Source organism: Melanostigma gelatinosum (genome assembly GCF_949748355.1).
Source record: "Melanostigma gelatinosum genome assembly, chromosome: 8".
Lineage (NCBI taxonomy): Eukaryota > Metazoa > Chordata > Actinopteri > Perciformes > Zoarcidae > Melanostigma > Melanostigma gelatinosum.
Genome location: NC_136641.1, coordinates 4,086,460 through 4,094,579, shown reverse-complemented (window position 1 = coordinate 4,094,579; position 8,120 = coordinate 4,086,460).

Below are 8,120 nucleotides of genomic sequence, written 5' to 3'. Positions count from 1 at the left end.
TTTGTACCTTTAATCATGTTGTACCTAGTACAGGAAATACAGATAGGACAGACAAAACAAAGAGCAAAAGCAAAACACAATAAAAGGGCTACACATAGATTCATTCAATTCCATTTACAAACAAAAAGCTCAGCAGAGCTGAGGGGGAAATTAAAAAGTACAGATTAAGTTATATGTACAGTGGAGAAAAATAATAAATATGCACGTATACATACACGAGTGGTTTATTTGTCAAATAGCAGTTCATCATCGTCGTCATCTGTGTCACTGTCAGCCATTGGAGAAGTTGCTGGTCTGACCTGCTGCCTTTTCCCATAGGGTTTGATGTGAGGCCTCCTTGCATTCTTCCCATTACGGAACCATTTCTTCAGCAGATTCTGAACATGCTGCAGCAGCTGCATCTTCTTCTTCTGGTCCGTCCAGTGAGATACTCATTCGGTCTTCCACTGTGGCTGTGTTGAGATTGATCCGCCAGTCAGTTTTGACTCGATTCAGAAGAGAAAACGCCCTCTCTACCTTGGAGGTGGACATCGGCATGACTTGAATTATTTCAATTATGTGGAGTATGTTGGGGAACTCCTCAGACCACACCCTTAGAATCTGAGCCCATAGTTCCTCCCACTTTAGACCTTCCTGTTGACGACCTTCTTAAGACGGGTCCACTCTGCCATTACGCTTTCTACATCGCAGCCGTTTTTGGTCAGTATCTCCTTGAAATGCTCTAGGAGCAGAACGACCTCCTCGTTACCATACTCAGTCAGATCTTCAGGCCAGTGCTTAGGGTCCAGTGTACGCATGGCCATGAGGATTGTGTCTGTTTGATACCTTTCATCAAGGCAGGCCACAATGTTATGGATGAGCGTCTCTCTGGAACTCTTCAATCTCTCCTCAGCATCTGCACAAGTGTCAGAAAGCTCTACACCTCTGTAGCTACCACAACTACACTCTACCTTCACGGCTCTCAGCTTTGGGCCATCACCTTTCCCCATGTCTTTCAGCACCTCTTTGGAAGTCTCAACAGCCTCCACAGCTGTGGGAAGAGAGATGCTGTCCTTCTGGAATTGGAGAGATAGATGGGACAACTCACCCAAAACATCCATGTAAAGACCTGTATGGAGGAGGAATTCATTGGACCTGACCTTCTTGAGCCATCCTCTCACTCTTGCAGTATCTGCTTTCTTTATATCTTGCCGCTGATCACTTCCCACCTCACTTAGATGAGCGGTGACTGCAGGGATGTTCGTCTCGAGTGCTTTAAGGGCTCTTCTGCGGTGATCAACCCATCTGGTCCCATCTACTCTAGTGGGTGTCAGGACAGACTCGTCTAGCAGTTCAGCCAGCTGGTCCAGCTTCCCTGAACCTCGATAGAATGATGTATAGAAAGACAGGAACCCATCAATCTGAAGAATGAAAAGAAAAACATGAACAAGGCGTTGGGAAACAAAGTCCCACAATGTTTATACTGTTTGCTTTAGGGTCCAGCAATGTTAATAAATACTATGTTTTTTACAATATGTTTTTCATATCAAACATTTAAATATCACACAAACCTCTTGATTGAAATAAGTTCAAGGTATTCTTGCAGGCCAGCTCTAAACGATGAGCTAAGCAATGAATGCCAATTAGCCATGGCCAATGTTCCCTCTAAGCTGCGCGCTTGAGCAATCGCGCACTGCTCGCACATTCTCAGCGCACAAGAAAATCTATGCAGCGCATAAAATAAAATTCAACATAAACGTATTAATTAATATCTAATATTAGTCCTAATCTTATCTAATCAATTAAACCAATAATAATAATAATAATAATAATAATTTTGATTTCTGTACTATTTTGCAACGTAACTCAGTGAGTGACAGGTGTCCAGCCAATGATACGATTCGGTTCACTTACGCTACGCAGCCAATCATAGCATTGACACTATTGCCCTGCCCATTCGCGCCGTGCAGGTTAGCTAGCTAACAACAGTGCGGCGGAGTTACGAGACGCAAATGCTAACCCCTTATCATGGCGAAACGAACGGGCAGCGACATAAAGTCAAAGCAAGAAGCAGACGAAGCCATCAACCTGGACAAAGTGTACAACCATTGGAGAAGTGAGAAGGACAGACGTGAAAAATAAGGTAAAATTTAAGTCAGATTTGTGCATATTCTAGTGACATTTATTAAGATTTTTTACTTATGGATATTAATCATTAAATTATGTTACTACTAGATAATTTATGGGTAGTAGAAATGATAATAAAAAACTGAGTAATTACATATTTTACAGACAGAGTTACAGGAATTTACACTGTATCACACAAGCTACAGCACACGTCATTGTGCAAAATGTGAATGTTTTAATGTGAACAAAATGTTATGTCTGAAAGGTGTATATGTATCATTTCTTCCAGAACAGGACCCTCACACAGGCCACAACAGGACCTCACACAGGCCAAAGCAGGACTCTTCCCATGGCCAAAGCAAGACTCTTCCCATGGCCAAGCAGGACTCTCACATAAAACATACTACACCTCTCATGAACAACAAGATTTTTGTCTTTTTCCTTTAAAGTTTGTCAAATCACTTATATTAAAAGTAAACTAGTGAAAATTGCTGCTGTAATTTGATTCTTTTAATAAGCCATGTAACTTGCTATGATCCAAGGTTTTGAACAGGTGTGATACTGGTGTGTGGCCACAGCGTGCACATCTGATGTTGCTCACAGTGGTCCTCAGTGTGCTCAGGGAGCTTGTGTGTATGCCCAGACACATGAAAAATTAGAGGGAACATTGGCCATGGCATGTCATTCTTTAGCTTTGTGTAGATGCCCTGCCTGCATCCAAAGGTAACGCTGGCTCCGTCTGCTCCGAATCCAACAAGACGATCGGCCCAGCTAAGGACGCCCTTGGAGATTAGTAGTGACCGGATGCAATGCAGGATGCCGTCAGCTGTGGCGCGCTCAGTGTCCTCAATTCTATTAGGATGATAAAAACACACAATGTAAAAAAAACCCGAAACAAAACACAAGTGAGCCACTTCAGAGAAATCCTTGTACTGTATGTGTGTAAGTAGCCTTTAGATTAATTGATAAACAATAAACTTGAGCAATAGATAATTGATAAGAGATCATTGATCACAGATAATTGCCCTCGAAATGCCATGCGAGGGACACCTTTATGCAGGAATTTCACATAAAGGACCTCCTTCTCCGCCGTTGACCTGTCTGTGCTCCCATCAACAAGGACACTGATATATCTGGAAGCCAACTTGCTCGCTAACCTCAAGCTGTATTTGTTCTGCGAGGTACTGGGTAAAAACCCTCGCTTGTTTGGGGTTAATGTAGGCATCTTCCAAACCAACTCCATGCCGCTTCTCCAGATTGACTTGAGATGGATAATAAGCAAATGGCTTCTCGTGTTTAGCAATGTGGTAAGCAATGTCAAACCGCTTCACCATTTTGCAGAACGCTGTCTTCTGCATCAGATTCACAGCTTCCACAATTGGCTCCCTGTTATTGAGCTGATTACTCCATGCTTCTGCAAAAACAAAAACAATAATAGTATGTTACATGTGATAAGGGACTTAATCTAAACATTTAAACCGGAAACCCCCAGTCAACTGCACTCTCAATTGTATTTTACCCAAATAGAGGATTGGTTGTCAACCACAGCATGCTTAACAACGACAAAGAGACATGAAAGGCCACATGACCACAAATAGATGCAAACAGACTAAGAGACACGAAACAATCACAGAGACAAGCAACATGACCACAAAGAGACACTAAATGATCAAAAGAGACCCACAATGACTACAAATAGATGCAAAATGACCACGTGTGCAAATTAATTCCAAGAAGATGCAAAACCTTCACAAAGCAACCTGCTGACTTCTTTTTAGACAAAAGCACTGAAGCAGATAACAGAAGGGAGGGAGACAGACATGAAGGCTCATGCCCACTTATAACTTTACAAGTCATCAGTGGTACCCTAAAGTCTTATCTAAGGTGGAAAGGTGTCCAACAAAGGGAACCTAAGGTTGGTGTAATTTAGTAAAATATTCTACTTTTAGTCAAAATTCTGAGTTTCTCTTCCACTATGCCAATAAAGTTGTCTTGAATTGAATACCTCACCTAAAAGTCAAATCTCTATTTTCATCCACAAGAGGGCCCAGTTGAACCTCGCAGCAGAGGGAGGATCAACAAGGGTCTGGTGAAAGCAGAATATTTTTGAGGTGGATCAGTCGACCCACAGCTTTACAAAACGCCACTAAAGCAGTGGTCGTAATGAATGTCTCTTCACAGAAGGTTGAAGCAGTTTGGGTGGTTTGGGAAGCATGCAACCATTGAGTGGAGTGTGTACAGGGGTGAAAGGTCAAGCCTGCAATTTATCGCTGTCCTTTTTCCCCCTTCTGCAGAGACTCCTCACTTCCAGCTTTCCTCTCACTGCTCAAGCTGAACACATTTAAAGTCTGATGAGATTCAGGAACAAGCAGTATGAACGTTATGGCCAATGTTCAAAAAAAAAAAATTCCACACTAAATGATTCCCCTTTAGAATTGTATGGACACCTTGCAGTTTATTGTGGTACTGCTTGTACACAGTTCAAGTAAATGGAGAGTGTAATGTTTATTTTCCATCCAGTTTTCGGTTGTGCAGTCATAAACTGATAGTGGGGAAGTGCAGTGCAGCTCAGTTCAGTAGAGCTGGTCCTCTGTTCAGCACAGCCAATCCAAGAGGAACATGAGTAACATGAACAAACAGAAAGCTGCAACTACACAATCCTATCAGAATACGTGTGTATTCTACAGGGTGAGTCTGTCTCAAGAGCTGTCGGGTACAATAACGCAGACCATGGCTAAGTCTGTGAGAGCGTGAATGTGGGTGTGAGGGTGTGTAAGAGTGTTTGCTGGGTTGTCTGGGTTGATAGATTCAGTCGAATCTGTTCCTGGAATAACTTGGTCTTTGCTGTTGCTGACAACAAACTTTGCATGCACATTCAAGCAAAAATACTTCTTAGTTTTATTTTGCTTGAAACAAGCAGGAAGGGTTTTATTTTGTTTTGAAGAAAATAAATCAGGTTATCTAGCTAACAAAAGTTTCACAACCAGATCAAATTATTCAAATAAGATTAGGGATATACTTGTTTATAGATTCACATATATTCACCTGTATAGAGCCTTGCTCAGCCAGGTTTTTACACCTACACTCTTTAAATTGGAAGACACTCGTAAGCATTGACCTACCATGCCAACCATTTCCATGACATTTTGTACAGAAAGTCACATCCCCCAGACGATCTCTCAGAATGACTTTGATGATGATCACCGGGCCTTTTCCACTAGCGCCGCCATGAGGTGGACCTTTCTGGGTTTTGAGTGAAATGTTTCCAGAAGATGGCTATCAATGACGTTGATGACCCACTGACTTCCCCTCTAGCGCCACCAGCGAGTCAAAGTTTCTACTTATCCATTGGAATGAAATATAAAACATTCATGATCTCCAGAGGGTGGTTCTAATTGATTTTTCATCACTCACTATCGTTTGTCCAATACTTTGGTTTTTCACCAAATACTAAGAATATAATGATATTCCCACCAGTGTTCGTTGTACAGTTTAGTACTAATTAACAAATGTTAGCATGCTAACATACTAGCCGCTGTACTTACAGCCTCATACGTCCGCTAGCATGCTGTATACTCTTATTTATTATTTACTAACAATGGACATTTGGACCAACAAGAGTCGGCCCTCCAACAATATGTTGGGTTGAGGACGCCGGGCTCTTAAGGCCATTCAGATTGCCGCCAGGAAATATGCCAATGTTCAAATATGAACTATTAATTAATAAGCAGTTCCATTCGCCATTTATGCTCTTAAAAAGGCAAACTCATCTCCATCACATTTTCTTAAAATGGGCACTTGAGATTCAGTAATAATGTATGTTGATACGGGTATTCCATAAAGAGGTCACTGAGAGATGGTGCTATGTAGGTGTTTGCAGATGTGAACAATTTCCAAGTTGCCATCGAGCCCACTGACCACTTTCACAGCTCTCCTCATGGGTCGACACGGGGCGCTTTACGTTGCGACGCCCGTGAGCCGTTGGAATTTGAACCCGTCCTTAGACTTGTTATGATGTTCATCCACCAGCTCGCACTTGTTATGATGTTCATTCGCCCTCTTCTCTCACTTGTTCTCTCCCCCGCCCCTCTCCTTCTCCTCCTCTCCTTTCCTGCACCTCTTATTTATGATCATTACCTTGACCTGCACCAGCCATCACTAAAACACTCACAGGCCAGTAAATCACTGGAGTCTCTCTCTCTCTCTCGCTCTTGCTCTCTCTCTCTCTCTCCGTTACGTAAACAGCGTTTAAGAAATCTGTTGAGGAGGCGATAGGCCTGAGGGGCACCAATCAGACATACATTGTCACAGTTGCTCTGGTAATATTAAGGAACAATGTTTTGGATTTGTTTGGTTTGGTTTCACTACTTTTATTGCGATGTATTGACAAATTTACTCCCATCCAAGAGGAAATAGACTATAAAAGCAATGCTTTAATTATCTGTGGTTTTCAGGGGAAGCGTCCCCCAAAGGGGCAATGTGTCTCAGTAAAATGTCCAGTTAGTACATCGCCACCATTGCTGGCTTGTTCTTACTCTGTAGGCCTAATCTTGCATCACATTTAGTCCAGAGGGACATGAAGGGCAGCAGCTTGAATAACTGTCAGCATAGGACGTTCAGTGTTTTGCTCAAGGGCACTCCAACAGGATACATTACAGTTGATGGACACATCGGCTACCTAACTATGATTCAACCTGCATTCAGTTTGCTCTGTGAAAACCATTTCTTAAGAATTTGTTTTTAAAATTTCAAATTAGAACCTGCTCATTTGTAATCTGTTATTATTTACATGCTTTTTCTCACAAGACCAAGGCGACTGTTAAGAAATATATTTATTTTATTCAAAATCTTTTTCTGATCATGCTCTTTTTTACAGCCACATTTCTTTATATTGGAGCTAGAAATGGAGTTTTATACAATTCTAAAGTGATTAGATTGATGATGAGCAGCAAGAGCCACTTCAAAAATCTGCCAGTGGAACAAGTGAACATGTGCCTGGTAAGATTTCTTGACTAGTACTTGAGTACTTAGGCCCTTCGAGATAAAAAGAGAGCTGGGATGCTCAAAGGTTTTTTATTTCTCTCAACAAGCTATTCAAGAAAAACAAGGCCCTGTATATCACCGAAGTTGTACTTGATAGGTGTTTGTCTTATATTAAGGGTTGATATTTTGACGAGTAATGAGACAAATATACCTGGTAAGATTTTGTGTTTTGCAGTGTAAACAAGTTAGCCACACACACACACACACACACAAACACACACACACACACACACACACACACACACACACACACACACACACACACACACACACACACAGATAAGACATCAAAGCAGCGGGCAGATTTACAAGACACTGCTGAGGGCCTTCAAAAATACTGCTGCATAAATGTTTATGCAGCCTTCTCCATGTCAGGCACTAGGAGGAGGCGAGCACGGCGGGTCAGTGCGAGACCGGACACCTCGCGAAAATGAACGGCCGCCCATGAATCTGGCGAGCCGTTTGCATTTTTGTGAAGGGAGGCGTTGTAATGGCTGTAAATGGTTGACGGAGTAAATCTGGCCCCGCTCAGCGAGGGCCATGCGGCTTTGACAGGTGTACTCTGGAAATCTTTGACTGTGGTCTAAAGAGGCGGGCTTGTGTGAGCATGTGAAAAAAGAAAGAAAGATATGCACTGCTCCTATTAGACACACAGCTCAGAGGAAAGGCAGGTGGCTTTTGCAGGAGCGTCCATCATATAGCTTAATACACAGTGCCTCTCAAAGGGCCTTGTTTCTGTTGTAACATACTATATATCCTGTCTAGGTACATATACTGACATATACCTTGCATTTCGCCCATTACTGCACAAGTGCAGTTAACACCACAGCCCACAAATCAGCTGACACAAATGGCCGGCCATCCCAGCACCGATGTGAGCCAACTCCATCTCTGGCTGACCTCGTCGAATAAGGGTGCGAAAAGTTACTATACGGCAACACCGGCTAGCCAGTCCACTAGCTGATCCAGAT